This window comes from Corvus hawaiiensis, chromosome 2 (assembly GCF_020740725.1).
Source record: "Corvus hawaiiensis isolate bCorHaw1 chromosome 2, bCorHaw1.pri.cur, whole genome shotgun sequence".
Taxonomy (NCBI): domain Eukaryota; kingdom Metazoa; phylum Chordata; class Aves; order Passeriformes; family Corvidae; genus Corvus; species Corvus hawaiiensis.
This window is the reverse complement of record NC_063214.1, coordinates 109379411-109400722: the sequence shown is the minus strand read 5'-3', so window position 1 is coordinate 109400722 and position 21312 is coordinate 109379411. Positions and strand designations below refer to the sequence as shown.

Genomic DNA, 21312 nt, shown 5'->3' with positions numbered 1-21312 from the left:
TGAAATCTACCTTGCCATAATTTATCTTTTGGGCATTCAGCATTATCTTGCAGTGTGGAATTAAAATTTACATTAATTATAAGTTCTGAGGAGAAAACCTTTGTAACAATGCAGTTTTATATGTCTGTGTTGATTGTTGGTCTGAATTCTTTTCACGGAAAAGTCTTTGAGAGCTTGTCTAACACACGTTTGCTTTCTCTCTGGCATAATTAATTTTATGGTATGATGTAAAAGGTGCATTTCATTTAGTGTACTCAGAAATACCCCACTTTTCAGCTTTTGCCTGCTAACCTTTTTCATTGCTGAAACTTAAAAAAGCTGCTGAGAAAGACCAAAAGAACACCCAAAATTTCAGATTAAATATACCCCAAAGTAAATGAAAATTTAACCTATAATGTTCCATCCCAGTTCAAAGGCAAAACTTTAATTTAACTTGCTTTAGAGCAATTTTGAGAATTTCTTGTATTTTCAGTCACCATTTAAAATGAGAACATCTTTGGTTGTTTTCTTCAAACAGGGAAGAAGAGAAATAATGATGTAGTACAGGAAGAAGTATTACTTCTTTCAAATGTACATGCTTGATAGGCCAGTAAGAGAAAACTGTGCACGTGGAAGATGAATGTATCAGAGTAACCAAAGAGAGGACAACAGGAACATTGTATTTGTGAGTCTCTTCCAGCTCATTTACCTAGCACAACTTTTAAGATCAGTAGCACATGGAGTAATTGATACTGGCAAATAAATGGCATTTCTGTGGCCACATCTTCCTGATTCTCTTAAACTATTGCATCCCAGGAGAACAGCACAGAAGAGGGGTTAAAATAATCATTTTTAATATAAAATACTAATTTTTTCTATCTAAAGGAAGAAAAAATTAAAACGGATTTTTTTCAGCTAAAAATAATTTATTCTGTTTTTACTGAAGCAACTTGTAGCAGAGGACTTCATTTGAAATCTCTTGAACTAAGTCTTGAAACACCTTATCTCCAGCACCATGAGCTCAACCTGCCCTATCACTTTGTTCTCACAATATAAATCAAAGAAATGAAGAAGGTGCATGGACCTCTTGGAATCTCAGGTTGTGAGCCCCACTTACACACTGTTCCCATTTGATCAGTATGAGACTGGAAAGTTGTAAGCAGAAAGAAATACTGTGTTATCTGGATTTGTGTGTTTTAAGTTGTTGGTTTTTTTTTTCCTAATCCTAATGAAAATATGTACTCTAATTATTAATGTCTACAAAGAAATGAAGGTCAACTGCAGTAATAATTATTGAGTTCATGCAGTATCTAGTATGTAGTTCCTAAGCAACACATTGCACATAACTATTTTTGCTTGCCAAAATCAAATGAGAAACAGAAAAGTCTCCAAAATAACCAAGCTGCAATTGGTGCAGTACCCTGATACACATTAGTGTCGTAATGCAAACACTGAAGTGTTCACTCACCTTTTTCCAGACTTATCTGAAATCATACAGAAAAATGGAAGAAATTACCAAAATGTTGTAATGACAGAAGGCTGATAGTTTTAAACAAGGTAGAAAGTTATATGGAAAAGTGTAACTTTCCACCAGAGATTCTTTAAATAAAGCAAATTAATCTGAAATTCTTAATACATGCAAGTTTGAAGTGAAGCAGTACTTGGAAAAGTTCATTTTGAATGAAGAAGTTTGACAAAACTCTTTTCTATTTTGCCTCAAATGCTCACTGTTTTCATACCTAGCCTGATGGAAGGGGGAAGAAGAAAAAGGCAAAAACAGGACTTCTGAAATTTTCTGATGGGTTTTTTCAAGAGTCTCTCCTCTCTCCTTGGAGTGGGTGGGATTCAATTTGGCAAACTTTACTATATCCTGGAGGTGCCTACCTCTGAGCTATTCTAGGTTCCCTGTATGATCCATGGAGAAAAGTAGGCTCTTTTAAGGGGTGACTCATGTAATCTATTTCAAACACCTACTCTCAGAGAAGATGTCCATATAGGAGCCAAGGGTGTCTGGCTCAGATGTGTATGTCTACACTTGGCCGGATGAATCTTACCCAGTATGTCTATGCTGTAGACTGCCAAGAAACAAGATAAATTTAGCTGTATGGAGCTCCGTGCTGTCACAGTGAAGTTTTTAAAAGCTAGCTCAGGTATTTCTGATTCCACTGCTGCCTAGACTCAAAAGACAAAAACTTTCCAAACAAGAGGGGTAAGATAAAAAGCAGTTCTTTAATGAAAGCTTTCAGGTGCACAAATATGGCTTTGCACACATGTGATACAGGATTTCCACAATTATTAAAAGGTTAATTAATTAGTATATCTTGCAGGTACATCCAATAAGAGATCAGTTGCCCCAGTAACCCACCCTTGTGTCTGCCCCTTGGAGTTGGTCCAGGAGGTTCTTTGCCCTATATCTTGTTATGTCTCTCAAATTCTGGTGAAAAACAAGATGTCCTTGTCAGAAATTCTCTTCTTGAGAATAAGACTAAACAGAATTTCAAGAATGTGTTAGAAAGGGTTAGCTCATTATTCTAAAATGTGAGAAAGGGCAGGAAAAGTACTAGAAACTATACAACTATATGTTAAAAATCTACAAGGCCACAAATACATGAAAAAAGCTAAAAGTCTTTAGGCATCACCACAACATAGTCTTTCATAAGACAGCGTTCACTCAGCTGTTTCAGGCTCTTGTTTTCTACAGCTGTCACCTCTGACTGGTGGTACAAAGCCATTGTGCTGTCAGGGAACTCTGGAACCACCCTGTGTACAGTGTGGCACTAAGGAAACCAGGGATACCTGAATATATCTGGTGAAAGATATCCTGTAGGAGTTAAGGTATGATGTGACTTCTATCCTGGTGAAGCTGCTGCTGGGGTCTGAGTCCAGTTGTGGTGCTGATGTTTCAAATGCCTCTGAAATCTTCCAGCACAGTCAGAGGTCTGGGCATGCTGCCTGTGAGGAGAAGTGAGAAAGCACAATCTTTTTATTTTGACAAAGAGAAGGTTGGTACGCTATTTTATCGTGGTTTAAGAGTTGCTACACAGTGACATTTTTTGATACAGGATGACAATTTAATCCAGTGAATGAAAGCATGATGCTACTCAATCTCTAAAACCAGATTATTTCAGGCGACAAAAAAGAGGACTTTTCACAGCAAGGCTAAATAACTGTTGGAATAACTTTATCTAGGAGTTTTATAGATTATTCTTTTCATTGAAAATCCTTTTAATCTAGATATGATACAGCACAATGAACTCTTACTGCTTTAATGAAGGAATTAAACAGTGAAATGTTGTGGCCTGTGAAGTGAGACTCTGAAGGCCCTTCTGGACTAAAAAGCTGTTTAATGGGCCCAGTGCAGCATTGGATCTCAACCTCTCACACTCCTGGAACATCTGCATTTCAAAAAGGCTATGCAGCCTTTCCCATTTCCAATACAATTACTGTCAATCACTTGGTCCTATCTTCCTCACATTATGTTCCTTTAATAAGGTTCTTGATCTGAAAATGTGCTCAGAGAACTCACCTTCTGTGAGCCGGACTCGTTATAGAAAGGTAGATAAGGGAGCTGGAGAAGCAGAAACTGCTGGAGCTGAAGGCTGTGACTCCAAGGTATGGCACAGGGCTTAATTTTGAAGTATTTTGCTTTTGCTACCAATTCTCTGCTGGATATTTTTTTTGCACCATTATGTACCAGAATACCTTTGATAAGCCAAATATAAATCTATTTAAATTTGACAGAAGAAAATTAATACTTCTTTTTAACTCCAGTCAACAATTACAGATCCCTCTGTTAGTAATCGAGTTTGTCTTTGCTTCTCTGGAAGGGACTGGAAGGAGTCAGAATTTAGGCTTTACACCACTCTCTGGAGGATGCTCTGTTGATAGCTAAAATTATAGGATATGAGTCTTTGCCAAAACTATGGTGTTAAATGTCCATCTCACCCTGGCCCTCTCCCCACCAAGCTTGTCTCTGTATCCTCAGTGCCAGTGCTACTGTGAATTTGTCTCTCTTTCATTCTCTTTCTTGCTCAGACTTTATCGAGGCTAAATAAGATCTTTGCCACACTGAATTTCTCATCTCATCAGTTAAATATGTTTTGCCTTTGAATAATTTTGGCTTAGGCAGAACTACAGTGTTTCTGTTAAAAAGCATAGAATTGCAATTCTGTACTGTCTACTTTGTTTCATAGGTGTTCCTGTATATAAATGGGTATAAAATAAGCATTTTATAGAAGAAAAAAACCTGTAGTAGTTAAGATTTAAGTTTTTTCACTGGTCCCAACTATTTCTCTTTGACAGAATGGCAATATCAATCATGAAACAGTGATCTGCACGATTGAAGAGCTTTGAAAGACACCTTGTCTAGAAATCAGACCTTGCACATAAAGGCTTTCAGATGACACTGCATCGTGTCTTGAGGAAGGGCTGCTTCTGCACTGGAGTGAAGGTACCACTCTTCATCTTCCCTTTCCGGCCCCCTTGTTCCGTGTGTTTTCAGTTTTCTTGGTCTAGTCCAGTCCATCACACCTCCTGGCTGCTTGAGGGCAAGCCAGGGTTTCAGTTCAGTTCCTCACTGCTTCTACTCCAGAGCGAGGAGGTGGATAAATTCCTAACTTAGGTACTTTTCTTACATTTCTGTTCCTAGGGGTCCTCTTTTTCCTTGCCAAAATGCCTTTTGATCTACCTCTCCCAGCCAAAACATTTATGGTATATGATGATCCCTCACAATGCTCTTACTCCTTGCTGTCAGCTTTGAAAAACACTTTGGTGCTGATAAATTAAATCTGCCATGATGTTGCAGGGGTATGAATAATGCTAGAGCTTAGGCTTTGGAGTGGTTTTTTAGTAGAGAAGGGCTTACATTTCTACACATCATGAGTGTAATATTGACAAATCATATAAAATAACAATGTGCAATTGAGAATAACATTAGGAGATGTCATGTGTTCCTTTTTTAATAATGTATAGGAATTTCATAGAGGAGATGAATGAAGTAAGAGAACAGAGTTAAGGTGTCCACTGTAGTAAGAAAGCAGTGAAGCTTCCCAGAGTCTCCAAACTCTTGAGTTAAATATACAATGTACATTTTACACTGTACTAAAAGAAAGTGTAATGGCTGCACATTAGCTTTGGAGAGTGATGCAAATTGCACCATTAATGCCATCCTTGCATTTAGATTTGTAACTGCTTCTTGTTCTATCAAAACATAACCACATTTTTACTCCTTCTTGCTTTATCAAACCAGATTGAATTTAGGAGAGGAAGTTAGCTTGTCTGTTTAGCTTGCATATTATTAGCGAACACTGCTAGTAACATGGGAGTCATCTACACTAAGTTCGATGCCTGAGCCTAAGTCTATCACCCTCCATTTGCAGGCAATGAAGTGAACAGACAACTCCAGAAGGCGATGCCTCTTATGATAAGTCAGCTCAGATAAGGAAGATTAATTGCTCTTTTCAGGTGCTTTTTTTCAATTTTCAGCTAGGAATAAAATAATAGCCTAGGCGTAAATCTTTCTTTGTTTCTTTATTTGTCTTTGTTAGGCACCTCAAGTAAAGAAGATAACCCCATATTTTGTCATGGATCAATGGAACAGCTTTTGGGTCATGTTAATTTTTATCAGATAAGGTTAATTTGTATCATTGCAACTATTTGTGGTAATATGCTTGTTTTGCAAAAAAAGTTCAGGGAAGGGAAAGAAAAGGAGAATAACCTTGAAGTGACCTAATGCAGTGTTTCCTGATTTGTTTGGATATCCCTCAGAGGAGCAGTAGCATCTCTTTACCTACAGAAGAGGGTCCGGTGGGTCAACAAGCACTACAGTGTGAGATTGAGCGAATCAGTGAAGAAGTCGAAGGGTGGGTATGGTATAGAGCAGTGTATAGCTATTTAAAGAACAGGGATAGAGATGACAGAGCCCAAGTCTTCTTGGTGGAGTCAAAACATATGGTAAGGGACAAATGGCTGCACTGAAGCTTGCAGGGCTCAGATTAAATGCGAGGAGAAGCCTTATCTATGGGTGGGTGATGCCCTCATTGCCTGTCAGAGTATTCAAGACTGAGCAAGACCAAGCCATGGCAGAACCGAGCGGGTACTGGCTTTGGGCAGGAGGTTGCTCTGGGTGACCACTGGGGGTGTCTTCCAGCCAGTGTTCTTGTGACTTTCTTCTCTTTACTCTAAGGAAAGCAATCTCTTCCTATGGAGTTCTATCCTTAAAATCTGGAGCCTGTTCCCAGTGTCCTGTTCCCAGCCCTGCTGTGCTTCTCACCGCATGAACTCCTGAAGCATCAGTGCAATATGTGGATATGCTCCTGCTGTTCTCAGCTCATGGACCATTTGCAAAGTGCTCCTAATAGCACTGTGTGATTCCACTTAGGACACTGCCCTGTGACACCTGTGTTTGAATCCCTGATGTGGTCAATACCAATGAAACACCTGGAATTAGATTTTCCATATGTAATGTAGGTGTGCTTTAAAGACTAGTCTGTTGTCTTTTCTCCAGAAAAAACAGAAACAAAAAGACCTTCTTAGGGTCTGTCTTCCCTAACTGGGGAGCTGGTTTATAGGATGGGGACAACTCAATGTTTTCTTATCTCTAAATGCAAACTGTGATTGCAGAACCTTAATTTCCTGTAGGAATTCTGAAACTGGGCAGTATCCCCACTGCAAAAAAAAAAAAAAAGTGTTGAAAGTCTGATCACAAGTTTGAAACAGTAACCACTTATAAATATGGAGAATCTTGGGGAAAAATTAGGGAAAACAGAGATACATGGAATTGGAAAGTGCTATTACAGCATTGCTTTTCAGCATGAAAGGGCATCTTAAAATCTTCCATAGCTTACATTGTCATCTTGATATTTTCTTCTGTGTCATTATTTCCCACCTATTTTAGATGATATAAACAAATGCATTTCTTTTGAATGTTATCACTTTAATCCCTCTTCACCTCGAGTTCACTAAAGGAAAAGATATTTCTTTTCCTATTCAAGAAAATGCAAAATGAATACAGTGTTTTGATAGTAGAATCTATTTAGTTAGTTAGTTAGTTAGTTAGTTATATTGGTGGTATGGTCTCTCTTGATTTTCACGCTAAGCATAGTACAGTGTATATTTTTAAATACCAGTTTATTACACCTTGGCAAATTGAAGAACTTTACTGAAAGAACTCTTGAATCTTTTTCTTCAACAGTCCATCAAACTTGTAGACTGTTCTGGTTCTTTGCCTTCAGAGATGTTATTTTATGTTTGGTCGATTTGAAACTGCATTTTTATTTTATTGATCTAGCCAGTGACTGCACAACTGACAGACCCCTATCATTGTGCTGTGATACTGAACATTACGCTTTGTTTCCAGCAAATAAAGCCAGTAAAAATTTATGTACCTTTAGGGCAAATAGGAATCTTGCATTGTTTGTGTGCGCTTAAAACATAAGAATAGTGAAAGTTTTCCCATTCTGTTCCTTTTTCTGAGCTTTGTTAATGCAATCTGTCACACATAGTTTCTTACTCCACTTTGTAGTGATGCCCCTTGTATGGGAGGATTCAGAAAGAGGCAAAAGGAAACAAAGGTGGGATGTTTTTACCTTTTGAAATGCCTGGAAAGATGGTAAATGGAAGCAGAGCCCTCCCTGAATGACACCAGGCTGATAGGCTGGAGGACAGGGCTACTATTGAGAAGCATCCTGGCAGTCTGGCCAAAATGACCAACAGCTGAGGCAGGATAACCCCAAATACCAGTACAGGCTGGGGCAGCTTTTCGGAAGAGGAGTGTGGGTCCAGTTGGACAGCAGAGCAGTGTCCCTGGTGGCCATGGGGCCACCACAAACTGGCAGCTGTTAAAAAAGGCTCATGAGGCTTCATCTGGAGTCCTGTGCCTATGGGTGCTCAAAATGAACTGGAGATGTGTTCCAGATGGCTGTGTAAACTCCATGCTTTAACCTGTTGTGTGTGCAGAATGGCACCTGCTGGGCCATGCCCCTAAACCACAGGAATCCTCTGTGGTCATTGTAGGAGAGTGACAGAGCAGGCAACACAGCAAGCTAGGAAAGTTGAGTAGAGAGGGTAAGTTCTAGATGTTGTGGTGTCTAAAGCAGATTTTTATGAACAGCCTGACTCCTACAGCTCGCAGATGCAAGGGGTGATGCAATCAGGAGACTTCTTTTAAACGGGAAGGGAATATTGCTAACAGGCTGTTGAGATCTGGGATTCAGATCAGGCTGATTTCCCCCAGAGGTCTTGATTTTTCTCCATAAACTACAGATGGTGTGTAGGACAACAGTTTCTAAATGGGGTGTCACATCTATGTTTAAAAAGCTAGGCAAGATGAATCTGGGTCAGTTCTGGGCTGAGTTTTGTCAGTAATATTGCAATCAAGATTAAAGCTCCAGAGAGTTTACATTCACTTTTCACTCTGTTCTCAATTGCACCCTTTTGGCACAGTCTGACTCACCACTAAACTTTTAAATGTCAGTCCTTAACTTGTTAAATCACATCTCTAACTCTTAAGTGAGGTAAGTAATTTATTTTAAATAATTAAGCTTCAAATTTAGTCTTTTCCTCCTCCAAAAACTGGAATGCTGCAGACTGAGAAAGACTAGGTTTGTATCAGTTGATTGTGGCAAGTGCACAGTCTATCTGTGCTGAAGAAGACATCAGTAGCAGTAGTAAAGGTTATTTATCAAACATGCAAGATGAGACCCTATTTGCATATGAAAATTAGCTAAAGATGTGGGGACAGCTACCTCAGCTATCTGCTACACCAGAGGTTTGAGATCGCTGCTTCAGGGACTGTATCCTCACCTGTCTGGCACACTCTGATGGAGCTGAAGTGATGTCCTGTCTTGCTTGGCACTTGCTGCTGCTTTTTACTTTGTTCTGGGGTCATCTGTCCTGTCTGCCCAGTTAGCTAGTGCCAACACCACAGGAGTGGTGGAAGGTTATCTTCCTGAAGGGCTCAAGCTCACCGGCACAGAGCTGCTGCTCTGCCAGCAGATCAGGGGAGATTTGGTGCCTCTTCTAAGTGTGTTTGGTCTGTGGCTGAGCTGCCAGCTGCCAGCTGTTCTGGACACTGTTTGGCCCAACAGATCTTACATCTCCTCATGGCTTTTGAGGAGCCATGCTTTTGGTGCACTAGGAGCTATATAATCACTACTGTGAGCCGGAGTTTGGCTGCAGGCAGAGCTAAACAAAGTCAGACCAGCACCCCGGGTGTGTCCTGACTGGGCTGTCCTGTTCCTTCCAGCCTCCATAACCGAGCTGTCCTTTCCTCCCCCAGTTCTCTTTTAGTGTCAGCAGGGTCCAGATCTAAAAGAAATAGAGCAGCACCCCAGGGTGCTTGTTTTTGCTGTACCCAGACTTGGGCAGGCATTGCCTGGACTGCAAATTCTCATGATCGTCACTGACATCTTTCAGAATTATCTGGTTTTGTGTTTTTCTACCCCCTGCAGTTCCGGTATGTTGTCAGTGTCTACAAATTCTATCTTTCATTAGAAAATGCTTAACTACTACCAAACTGTGATGAAACTCTAGAAACTATGGCCCAGCTACACTTATTATCTGCCAGACTCGATAGTGACAGTTCATAAAATGTTTCTCTCAATATTTAAAAATAAAATGCAGATGATTCTGCATTAAGCATCTGATACAAGAAACAACTTAAGTGCTGAAACGTGTTTTTATTCTCAAAGCAACAAGTCTGTCCAGATCTTCTGCCTTAGGTATAAAGGATTGTACTAGGCATATGAACCGAGGGCAGGCTAGGCTTTTCTAGCTCTGTTGTGCATGTTAGAGCGAGTCCCACGGGAAAACATGGCACAGTGTCTCTCCATGGGGAGGAGTGTGACATAACCAGTAGCAGCAGAGTTGACAGGTATGGTGGTAAAACACACATGTGCCAGAAAGACTTGGAAGAGAGCACCCCCTGTGGAACAGGGATCTTCAAGGAGTCCAGCCTAGTGAAGGCCAAGACTTGCATGTGGTGTCCTTGGGGAGTACTGGCAAGAATGGATTCTGAACGATAAGTGTGGATAGCTGTCCTGGTGTGGAGTGGCTTTTCTCCCTCTTTTCTTGCAATATGTTTTTACTGGAAGGCTGTACCCCTGATGAAAAGGGGCAGGGGATGCTGAGGGCTGCCTAGGTTGGAAAGACCCTCTGGTCCCACTTGCACACTGGGATTAGTGTTGGCTAGGCAGCATTCTGGCCTTGTACACGGCACATATAGAGAATCTGGGTGAGATCTAAGTGAGGATGCAGTTGGTGTCTGCATAGTTGGCCCCCCAGTGGCCTGTCCTCTCTCAGTGCCTGAACCTGTGCGGTATGGACTTGGATAAGGTGCTCCTGCTTGGGATGCTTTGCAAGGAAGCCTTTGGGTCATGCAGTCCTGGTCAAGGAGGAGCATCGACTGATATGGGGCTTGGTATGATGCTGTAGTGGGTTTCAGTAGCTTTTGCAAGACCCAGTTAAGGGAAGAGTGCATTGTGCAGGCCTTCAGCCTAGAGAATAGAAAACACCTGTCAAACTCCATTTTTGGCTACATATTCATAACTTGTTAGAGCAGGTCCCACTCCGTCACAGAAATGACCTTTGTGTGTTATACATCTATTGTTCTTTGCTGCACAAAGTCAGGACTGCCAGCTGCTGTAGTCCCTAATGGAGCTGTAGCTGTAGGAGGTTTTGTTTTAGCCCCAAAAGTAAAGAAAGACCTGACTGTTAAGCATAAAAGGATGTGTGTATATTGCTGGCCTTGCTGTGCAGCCTGAGTAGCCATGGAAAAGCACCATAGGATGTGTTCTGCCTGGAAGGGTTGCCACAAATGTTACATTTGCCCAAGAAGGGGAAGGTGGTTGAACTCACTTCTGTTTACTGAGGAGAGCCTTGTGCAAATATCTGCCACATTCTAGCAAAATTTACAACCTCTAAAATATCTAGCTTTCTGGAGCCTCAGAGGCTTACAGTGCTAAAGTCATTGGAACAACTGCTAATGAGTTAATTACAGTGGATTCATTAGTTAAAATTGCTGCCAGAGACTTGAATGTTTCAGATAACTCTGCTGGCAAGTGGGTTACACTGCTGGGCAGATCTTTGCCTGATTTATGGCTCTTCCATAATCACAGTTCACAATGGAATTATTGCCTGATTGTCCCTAGAATTCAGTTCTGGTTTTATCTTTTTTATAAAAACCATCTTTGCTTCTGAAGGGATTTCATATGTGCTGCAAGTGCACTGTAAACCATTATCACAAGCAGCTATTCTGTGATTCTTGTCTGAAGGGCGCCTTCCTGCATGGCAGCTCTTCCTGTGAAATATAGACAGCTATCCATCACCCATGAAATCTGAGGCATTAAGAGGCTTCTAAATAAAAATGTAGGTAGTTCATATCCTCCCAGGGTGATTTTGTGCAAAATAACAAGGATTTTGTCCTTCTCTCCAGAACAAAAATTTGTTGTGTAAATCAATAGTTGAACTCCTTTCTTGTATGAGTATCTGCTATCAAGTATCTGCTTGATACTTAAGATGCATATTTAGAAATTATATTTCATGGCTTTTTATAGTTACAGTGATTTTAGTCCAGAAATGTGTTGACTCTGGCTCTTTTTTTATAAATAGCAAACCTATGATCAAACCTCCTAAAACCTCCAAAAGCAATTCAGAAGCCAGGTTTCAACCATTCTTTGGATGTTTTTCCGCAGCAAAAATTGCAGCTGTGGGTGTTGAGGCCTTTGGAGACATTCTCAGGCTTTCCATAGTCCTGCAGTAAAGCCTCTAGCTCTTCTGCCAGGTTTGTTTAAATACTTTCAGTTAACTTTTTGATTAAGCTCAATGAATATCTTCTTTTCACCTTGGCTCAGCAGGAATAGCATCTCAATTTCTCTCCTGTCCGGGTAGGTGTACCTTTGACCTGAGGGTTTAGTCATTATTCAGGGTCTTACAAGCTTTTTCATTCAAAAAAAGAATTGATACAGAGCCCTCTTTTTCTTTACTACAAATGTTATTTCAAACACCTACAAAATCCCATTTCTCTGAATAGAGTAGGAGTCTAGTTTTGGTCATAATTCCACACCCCTTTCCAGGCTGCACTGCATCTCTAAAAGTTTCTCTTATCCTTTTTTATGGGCTTTCATTGCCTTTCTCCCACAGGCACGTCTGCAGCCAGCACTACTGAGTTGCTTATAGTGTTCCATCCCTGAGCAAACCTGTCTGTCTCATCTTCCTTATGACAGCTTTGGTTTGCTGTGTCTCACTATAAGTCTGTTATTCATATGCTGAGCTGTTAAAATTCTTCTTACCTTTGATACTTTGCTGCTGCTTAGAGAAACACCTCAGGTAATGGTGAATCAGAAAGAAGTAAATACTTCTCTACAGAAGATGTTGAATTGTCCCAGTTCCAATGAATCATGTCTTCTTTGTGTGTTTAGGTGCTTCTTCTACAATAGGCCGTTTATTATGATTTCTGTAGCAGGCTTCAGAACGCCATGTGATACTTGTTTGAAGTGCTTGAAGTGTTTCAGTCCAAAAGCTAAAGTAAAAAGGCTTGTGAAGATAAACTACATAGACCTGTGAAATTTTTCTATAAATTGAATGTCTCTTAAACAGGCAAAAAAAAAAAAGTGTCAACATTTAACAGCTGTAGTCTCTGTACAATGAGAAGGGCTAGAGAATGGCTTCCACACATGGCTTCCAGCTGAATAGTTGAGTAGTTTGTTTATGTAAAAGTTTACTAGTGTTATCTGAAAATGACAAAAGATTAGGTAGATTAAGTATAGGAATAAAATAAATCCCTCAGCATTATTCCCCAGAATACTTGAAAAAGTTCTCCCCCAACCAGCTTTCTGATGTTGCCTTCACATTCCTAGCTGGTTGGCTGAGTAGTTTCCAATTTCTATAAATGCTTGGGCATTAAGGAGGAGGGTTTTGTGGTGTACTTGGCAGTGCAAAATTAACAGTTGGACTCAATCATCTTACAGATCTTTTCCAATCTAAATGGTTCTATGATTCTATGACAAGTTTTGTATTGTCTTTTGGCCCCTGGGACCTGCTTGGCTGTGCCCATGTACTGCAGCAGGCAGGATGTCACCAGACTGAGGGTGGTGATCCTCCCCCTCCATTCAGCACTCGTGAGACGTATCTGGAGTTCTGGGTTCACTGCTGGGCTCCCCAGCACAAGAGAGACCTGAATGTACTGGAGCAAGCCCAGTGAAAGGCCACAAAGAAGATTAAGGGACTGGAGCATTTGGCATGTAAGGAGGGCCTGAGGGAGCTGGGACTGTACAGCCTGGAGAAGAGAAGATTTAGGGGATCTTACCCATTGGCGTAAATACCAGATTGGGTGGGGATGAGGGAAGAGGACAGAGCCAGACTCTAGTGCTCAGTGACAGGAAAAGAGGTAATTGGCACAATTTGAAATACGGGAAGTTCCACTTAAATGTTTTCTCAAAGGCTGATCAAACACTGGCACAGGTTGCCCAGAGAGGTTGTGAAATCTCTTTCCTTGGACTAGATGTTCTCCTGTGCTGCCTTCCTTCCTCAGCAGGTGTAGTAAGCTCTGTTTTGTTTTGTTACTTTTGCAAAAAAGACACTACAACCCCAGTGTCTATACCAGAGAGAATACACCTGCATTTGATGTTTGTGACATTTAGTAGTTCAGTCCAGCAGCTGAAATACCCACACTCATGTTGAGCTGACAAGATTGAAAGGTATTTGTTTTGTGAAAAGGTCGTTTTTGGTATCTTTTCACTTATGCCATAAAAGAAAAAGGCAGTCCCTAACTAGGATGTCTTAGTTCCACCTTTGTGGGTTTTTTGCCCCCTTTTCCTGTCTGCATGTTTTTCTGTCAAAAGCCAGTTCATGAACTCAGGAGAAATGTACACCATTGGCTTAGCTGAACTGTTCTAATTAATGATTTTGGAAAAAAGGTGGAGCTGCCTAAACTGTCTGATTACCGATGTATTACAGTGTCCTGACAATTATGAAGCAAAATCCATTTTCACATCTGCTAATAGTTCTTCCACAGCCACTGCTGCTATTTGCCTGACAAACCCCCATAAATTAGCAATTTGGCAACTGCTATGTCACCTACATGCAGCTGATCAGTAGTGTCTTATACAATGCTTTGGTGGAAGCAGCAAAGAAGTGGCATGTTGTTTATCACAGGAACCACAGTCCCCAATGTTTTGTTACTGTAGCTGTGGCTGCCTCTTCACAGTCAGTGTTCATCATCAGCTCAGTGCCTAAGTTGCACTCACTGCTGGTTCAACTCCACCATTATCACAAATACTATTTTTTGTGATAATATTATGAGGCAGTGTCTGTAGCAGGGGCTATAAAAGTGTTAAGATGGGAACAAGGAAGCTGATTTATTGCCTTGAGCTCAGGATTGTACAACAGGACTACAAAGCAAGCCTGTGCTTATCCAGCTTGGGTTCATGCTAGAGCTGGCTGGCATCTCCCTGTCAGGTTTGTAATGTAAGCTCAGGCACTGGAGCTTGTTCCCACTTTCCAGTCTTTCCTTCTCATAAAAAGAAAGATGGAAGCATGGCAGCCCAAGGTGTTACAGTTTTCTTCAGGGCACGTTGCAAGCCTTCCAGGCAGTGCATAGGTGGCCTTATGATCCTGACACCTGCAGCTGAGGGCAGCAAGAGGCAGCTGTCGTGGACTGCATGGCTCCCGTTGCAGGTGCAGCTTCCACTGCAGGTGCAGCTTCCATCACCAGGTGCAGCTGCCATTGCAGGTGCGGCTCCGCATTTTTCACCCCAGAGCAGGGAGAGGGCTTAACATTTGCAGCTCAGCCACTTGACTTTGTGTAACACCACTTCAAAGTGTGCAGACTTTTAGTCCTAATGTAATGTTCAAGCATTTCAAGCCTGCCCCTGGAAAAGGCTCTGTGCCTACCTTACCGTGCAGAACCTATAGGTCCAGAAGGGATACAGCACTTCCGGAAGCTAGACTGCGTGGGAGCAGTTGGCCTTGCACTTCCAGCAACCTATTTTAGCATATTGTTCAGTAAATAATCACTGTGAACATAAAAGACTGCCACAATGCCATGTGAGAAGATTTTCAAACGTGAAGACGCTGCCAATTGAAATAAAGTGAGCTTCAGCTATGTAGAACTGAATCTGCAACAGGGTTTTCTTACAGAGAATTATTTTTTCCATCAGTCTGATAGTTCGAAATGTTCCAGATTTCATTTCAGGGAAACATTCATTAAGCAGTCGTAGCTGGGTATCTGTTAGGTGGTTGGTAAAACAAAGTTTATTAACTGATCCATATCCAGAAATGTTATTAAAATCCAAGAATTTTATGTAATATTGTATTGCTCAGATACCAGATACTGCTAAGCCAAAAAATTTTAATATAGGGCAAATCTACAAAAATCATGGTTATTCTTTTAAGTGGAAGTTGCCATAAGCATATTCAGCAGCTGCTATAAATATAATGTGAAAATAGAAATTTGTGATTTTTGGTTAGGAAAAAAAAGAAAAGTTGATCCAACCTCTTACCATTTCAGGAATTAGATATTTCCCAAAACTTTTTTTTGCCCTTTTCAATCATCTTATACTGGCTTCCTGTGGTACAGTGAATTATTAGCTTGAGGATATAAGAAGAAACTGGTAATATCACCTGTGCTGCTGCTGCAAATCAAATGTTCATGAGCAACAGCAAATAACCCCACTGAAGTGCAGGAGGACAAGGAAATTTGCTGGAATATTGCTTTGCACTTTTTGTGACCACCAGCTCCTGTACAAAGCTGAGGACTGAATATTAGCCAACTGTCCTTTGTGAAAGTCACTTAAAAGAAATTGCAGAAAGTGAAGAATGAAGCATCAACATTTAGAATTTTAAAAACAGCTAGTAAAGGAAATAAGAATGTATCTCTCTGCTGGATCAGAGCCTTGGCTTGCAAATGGATCCATTCAGCTGTTTGCATGAATCCAGAAATGGATCTCAGTTCAGGGATTTCTTATGAAGCCTCCATTAGACCTAAGAAGGGCTTTGAAAACTTATTTTTAGACAGTAAAGGACAGAAATGATCAGCAGAATGATGGAGTCTGACCTCCTGCATAATTCTGCACCTCCTCCACAGCGGGAAATGAGCTGCTTTTTGTAATGACATGAAGTGAAGCCAAAATTTGGAGCAGTGGTAGTTGCGTCTGTTTGATGCTGTGTTTGGCATATGCCTCCCTGGATTTGGAAATCAATCCTGCAAACTTAAGAGTAGCTAGACACATTAAATTTCACTCCTAGGACAGTATAACAAACATTTCTAAGCCTGACACCTCTGTGTGACACAGGAAAAAGACCACATTTAGTTCTATTGCAGACATTACTGCTGGGTCTCAGGACAGTTGCTGTGGGTGAGGGAGGATCTTTGGTCAGGACTGTACAAACACAGCAGGCACTGAGAAGGCTATAGTCTAAAGGCAGGCAGAGGGAAGTGTTGAGATCCATGAACTAACTTTAGAATAGCTGGATCAGGCACTGGAAGTAACAGGAATACTGCTAAAGCACTGAACTGAGCTGCTGCTATTTTACAGCACTGCTAAATGTGAAAGAGCACTAAAACATTTCATGAGCTGGTCTAGAGACAGAAATCTATATATACAGCATGTTCTTAAGTAAAAGGGGAAAGCAGAAAGTAAAATTATTTCCCCTTTTGTCACAACTTAGTCACAAACCTACACTTAAGAAAGTGACCTTAGTGCAATGTCAGGTTCCAGAAGGACCTGGACTGCAGCCAACTGCCAGAGAGAGATCACAGGAAGATTTGGAAATCATTCTGAAGGGAGTGACCAGAATTTGCTGAGGAACAGAAATCAATCCAGACTGGCACTTACAGGGAGAAAAACAGAGCTCCTGTATGGGAGCATCACTAAGGATACAAAACCCAAGAGAGAAAGACACCAGAGGCAGATAACTTTCATCTCTAGAAAGGAAAGTAGTTCATAAAAATTGCATACATGTGCACATATCTGGTGTGAAACAAAAATGACAGTTTCTTAAGTGCATTGTGTTAAAAAGAGACCCCACAACTGTGGCAATCAATAAAAACGGATATGCCTTATGGAGAAATTCATTGTGTTCCCTCCAGATTTCAGGGTGACGGAGGCTGGGTTAGTCACTGGCAGCAATGTGTCTGGGATTCTCAGTTCTAGACTGGTGGACATTCACTCACATTTGCAGGAAGAAAAGGGAGACTGCTGCTCCCTGATGCTGCCACAGAGTACAGGAGTGGGTGTAGCTGCAGCAGTGGAGGCAGAGTCATGCTTGGCAGCTCCTCTCCCGAGGTGTCAGGGAAGAGAGCCTGTGCTTCCGGATATGCTGAGAAAAGGGCAGAGTATACAGATAATTGGTTAAATGCTTCTGTAGTCTCTTTCTCAGCTGGTTAAAAAAATGGACTTCTTGCCTCCATAAATTTTACAGGCTCATTATTTTGTGGCTCATTCATATTCTGTTGTTGTACTGTATGTATTATTGTTGTGGAATGAATAGATCTAATGGGGACACTTTTCTTACTGTCATGCTTTACACAGCTGTAGAAAACAGGGGAAAAAACAACATATGAAAGTATTATAAGGAACCAATTCATGCAAACTTTGTTTTTGCACTAAAACTGAAGCAAGTTCTGTGTCTCGGTCTGCTCTATTGAAAACATTCCCAAGGCCTCCTTATGCACCTAAGCTCAAAATTGGCATCTGACTTCCAATGACATGACAGGGCAGTTTCCTGCAGCACTGAGGAAATGAGGAAATGAGGAAAGAAGGGATCTGCTTGACTCCTCTGATGCTTTCAGCTGTGATTGTGGTACTGCTTCTCTTCTTCACTCTGTAATTAATTGCTTCTTCAGCGTACCCCTGAGAGAAATCGTTTTTCCTTCCCTCTCCCCTTCCATTCCCTGCTAGTTTTCCAAGAGATGTCCTGGAACTTCCTCCTCTATCCCTTTGTTTTTCCATGCACAATGAACTTGTTACTAAGATGGTAGTTCAACAGTGATCCTTACCCTGAAACTTGCAGGTGTCTATGGCTGTCTTGTCTCCTTCTTTTCGGGATAATATTTTCTCCTACCTCTGATTTTTTCAATGGGTGTCAGGTTCAAGACAGCTCACTTATTTGTCTGCAAACTTTTCTACTGCTTTCTTAAATGATCAAACACCACCACCATACCGCCCACATCAATCAAAGTGAAAAACTGATCCAGAGCCCATTTCTGTCCCTCTTAAATTTGTATGCAAGACTGCCGACAAAAAAACGGTCATGAAGATGACCTCTCTATATCAGATCCAGAGTTTGTTAAGTCTCTCTCCATTTTCACAGATTGCATCTCAAATTCTTCCAAAGCAACAGACAAATTTGGAAGGACCATAGCTTTAATAGTCAGTGTTCTTCCAAGCTCCATTTTCAGGCAGAATGAATTTAAAGCACTGGAGGCCAACCTAGCAACTTTATTTTTTAATGATGTCTCCACAGTTTTACACCTTTGCTATTAAAGTTTTGCTAGTAATTAAGGAATAGTGATTGTGTGAATCATTTAAGTAATTGAGTTAGTGAACTGAGGTTACTCTACAGTTAATGAGGTTAAAATTGCTGGCTCCTGTATACAGTATTTAATTCTGTGAGTAGTCATTTTGAGGTCATTATTGCCTGTACCAGTTCCTTAAGGTAGCTTTGATGCACGTATTTTGTCTTGAAATTACCTGCCCTTAACTCACAAAGTACTATTCTAAGAAATGAAAAGTGTTGAGGTATTTGTGTAACTTTCAGTTAGGTTTTGAATTATAGCAACACCTAAACAAGGGAATTTTTCATTGGCTAAACTGTCACTGAAAACACACTTGTTACCATCACTGTGATGCTTAAGAAGACGTTTTCCTGTTGACCTGATGTCAGCTCTTGTGGGTTAAAGTTTCTTTTTATAGGAGTTTTGAGAGGATGGGCTATAAATCCATTTTAAAGATGAAATTGGTGGTTCAGCTATGGCCTTCCAACAGTGATTTCCTCTACTTGAACTGCTTTTAAAATCTTGTTATTTCAAATAATATAAATTGAAATTCCTCAATGGCTTTTTTTAAAGAGTGAATGAAGGGCCACGCCAGAGAGGAGACACTTAGCAAGGAAGTCATGTCAGTCATCCAGCCTGTAAAGCATTTTCCACAGAAGCAACTGCAATGTATGGAGAAATGCAGACAGCAGGGAAAGCCCCCCTTGCCTCTGGAATAGTAGTGGCAGAACCTGGAACACAATTCCACACCCCTCCCAGGAGTTTGGCCCTCTGCACTCAAGGGCACGTCTCTGGTCAGAAAGAGATATTTGAAAAGCCCTTTTTACCTTTGGGCTTTTTTTACCAAAAGCTGGAAGAAGGCTTCCCATGGCAGAGGCTTCCCACAGCTGCTTGGGAATGAGACTGCTTCCTGCTTGGGACTCTCCACAGTAGGTGTTGCAGCCTGTTGCTTGTGCCTGTACACACACTAGATCCTGGCCCTGACTTGTGGACTGATTTCTTGACCTCAGGCCTGATGTCTTATTACTTATTTAGGATTTTTCAGCCTGGAGGATATGGGGGGACCTTATGGCAGCCTTCCAGTATTTAAAGGGAATTTATAAAAGAAAGAGGGAGAGGAATGTTTTACATGGGCACGTGCTGATAGGACCAGGGATAATGGTTTTGTAATGAAGGATTAGATTTAGATTAGATATAAGGAAGAAGTTTTTTACAATGAGAGTGACAAAACACTGAAATAGATTGCCCAGAGATTCTCCATCCACGGAAATATTCATGATCAGTTTGCAGGTGGGTTGGACTTGATTTTTAAAAGATCCATTCCAACTCAAAGTATTATATGATTCTGTGATTACCAACTTGCCTGTCCTGGGATCTTACCTCACACGGTGTGGTGAGACTGGGCTCTTGCTGCTGATACCGTTGCCTTTACCAGCTCTGTCACCCTGCTTGGCTCTCAGCTTCCTCTTCCTCATGGAACAGCTCCCTCATGCTGCTTCCTGACATAGTAGGACCAGAAAGCATCATAGTACATCCAGATAGGATGCAATTATTGCAGGTCTGCGGTCCAGATCCCTGGGAGTGAGGTTGACAGATACCAAAATTCGCATCTGCTGAGGGAAGCTCATTGATAATGCTATTTTCAAGTCTGAAAAGTAGAGGAAGAAAATCAGAGACCCTGTTCTCTGAAGAACTTTGCAAAGACCAAAGAAAAAAACTACTTGTGGCTTGCTCAGGCATTCCTTGATTTTTGCTTGTTGGCTTCCATTAGTTGGTGATCTGTCAGTGACTTTTCAAAACTGAATTTGGAAGTCTGTAAACCAAAAACCTAAGTAGCTTAAAAAACATTACAAAAATAAAAGAAATATCCATAGGCTCACCTCGGAAAATCATGGAGTCCCCAGGGAAAGATAATTCTGCACTTGCACTTGTGTATCTTCTTAAACACTTTGCCTGTTCAGTCATCATGGACCATTCATCATGAGCCATCCAATGTTAGAAACTGCTAAGCTTTGATCTCACAGAATTAATCTGTTCTAATGCCGTTATCATGCACTATTCTTTGATGTGGGTAGTATTCTGGGTTGGTAGAATAATAGCCTTCTACTTGTGAATTAGGATGGCACTGACACACAGGGAACAGGAGCCTTTGCATGACTTCTGGCTTTGTTTCTCTCTCAAGTGATTTGATTCCACTTAAATACTAAATTTCTGAGACCAGTGCAGAAATGCTGCTGGCTCTTTTGTCACCTGAGTTTTTGCAAGAAGTCAGCAGGGCCTGACAACCTCTTGTGAGGAGCAGCAGGGGATTAGGTGAGTATGTACTTAGCAGAAGTTACTTGCTGCTTTAGGTATACAGGCACTATGTAAAATGTTGCTACCTATTTGTCCACAGAATGTTTGGAAGAAAATGTGGCCCACATCACCCTCCCAGGAAACCTGTAACTTCTGGTCACAAGAGCTTTGTGTGTTCATTCCTTTCCTCTATATGGTGTGTGAAGGGGGACTGGACAGTAGGGGAATCAAAAAGTAAAGGTGTCTTTTACTCTTCTTTGTATACTTACAACAATATATGAAGATGACACACTGGCAAAACCAGCTAAATTTCAAGCATGGCACTGAAGTACCTTGAGTGCCAAAGGAAAACTGAGACTCAAGCACTAGCGAAGTGTGTTATAAGGTTCAGTCATTGTGAATGTCATGGGTCATGTACCCCTCAGCCCCAATTACTGCAAAAATCACTGGTACCTGCTCTTGCATTTTTAAACTATTTTTTGTATTCTAGAAGTGGTTCATGTGAGATACTGCCATGGCTCAGTGCCTTAAATAGTAGCCATAAA

General features: G+C 41.0%; 1 protein-coding gene across 1 annotated transcript in view; it reads left to right on the top strand.

The window, feature by feature from the left end:
- Nucleotides 1-571: 571 nt before the first annotated feature.
- The window catches only part of LOC125317800, a 205347-nt gene continuing 184606 nt past the window's right edge, over nt 572-21312 (top strand). The window contains exons 1-2 of the transcript XR_007200184.1: nt 572-664; nt 4282-4429. The gene's annotated coding sequence lies outside the window, so the exon portion shown is untranslated. The remainder of the gene's footprint in view (nt 665-4281; nt 4430-21312) is intronic.